The sequence below is a fragment of the Pteropus medius genome, unplaced genomic scaffold (assembly GCF_902729225.1).
Source record: "Pteropus medius unplaced genomic scaffold, Ma_sr-lr_union100, whole genome shotgun sequence".
NCBI classification, from domain to species: domain Eukaryota; kingdom Metazoa; phylum Chordata; class Mammalia; order Chiroptera; family Pteropodidae; genus Pteropus; species Pteropus medius.
The window spans coordinates 17,850,270-17,851,528 of NW_024340692.1; positions in this window are offsets into that span (position 1 = coordinate 17,850,270).

Genomic DNA, 1,259 nt, shown 5'->3' on the forward strand with positions numbered 1-1,259 from the left:
TTACAATTTTATTTCTTTCTAAATTCTTATGACTCTGCATGCTTATTCTTAATTGACCTTATTGGCTAATATGTCCGGTGCAATATTTTTTTCACTTAGAAATATTTATTAAAGAAAAATGCTCTTGGATAAGAATATTTATTGCTAAAGAGATGGGAAAAAAAGGTCTCAGCTAACTGTAGTTCTTCCATTATAGTCCATAACATAATTTATTATTACTTCTTCCTCTTTGATTGCATCATCCTTTCCTTGCTATGAGCTCAAAAATATAAATCTTTCAAAAATGCACTGTAGTTTTTATCGTAGATTTTTTAATATTGTTTTTATAGGAGCCCTTATATTGTTTTTCATTCTACAGAAATTCGTTTTCACATTTTATTGTACTGATGAAGTACAATGAAGTCCCTTTATCTCTTTAAGTAAACATTCACTTATTTAAAATGCCCCCTAACTTTAATACCAACCGTATTTAGATTTTCTAATAAACCCTACATATACTTGGCTAAAAATATGAGTCTTTCAATTACAGTAGTAGGATACTGGCCAACTTCTCCTTGTTTCTGGGCTTAATGTTAATACCTTGTGTTTCTTATTGATGCTGGGTTTTTGATCTATATACATACGTGTACACATGTGTATACAGGTATATATTATACATACATATTTATATGCACACAAACACACACATGGGTCTACATATAAGCTAGAGTGAGAGGAGGAAAAGACAGTCATGTTGAGAAAGGATCCATTAATTCTTATTTTGACTCATTTTAAGTCAGGAATAGGTGTAAAATTTTATTAAATGACTTTTTTAATGGAGATAATGATATGATCTTTCTCCTTAGATCTATTACTATGGTAAATTATATTGGTGACTATCCTGTTACTGAACTATACTTGAATTTTTGGGATAAAGCTTTCTTGGTCCTGAAAAATTATTTACATGTGCTGTCAGCTTTTATTTATGATTTTTCACATTTATATTCATATGTGGACCAAGTTATTGTTTTCTTTTTTGTACTATCTTTATAATATTTAGGAATTACTGCCATTTTTTTTTTATAATAATAACACTTTGGAAGATTTTGTGTTTTGTATTTCTGTACTGTGAAACAATTTAAGTACATCTGAGATGATCAAGCCTTTGAAGATCTGGTAGAATTTGCTTATGAAAACATCTAAAGGAGTGTTTTCTGTGAGATAGTAGTATTTTGATACTATTTCTATTATGTGGAAATTGGTCTGTTTAAATTTTTTAT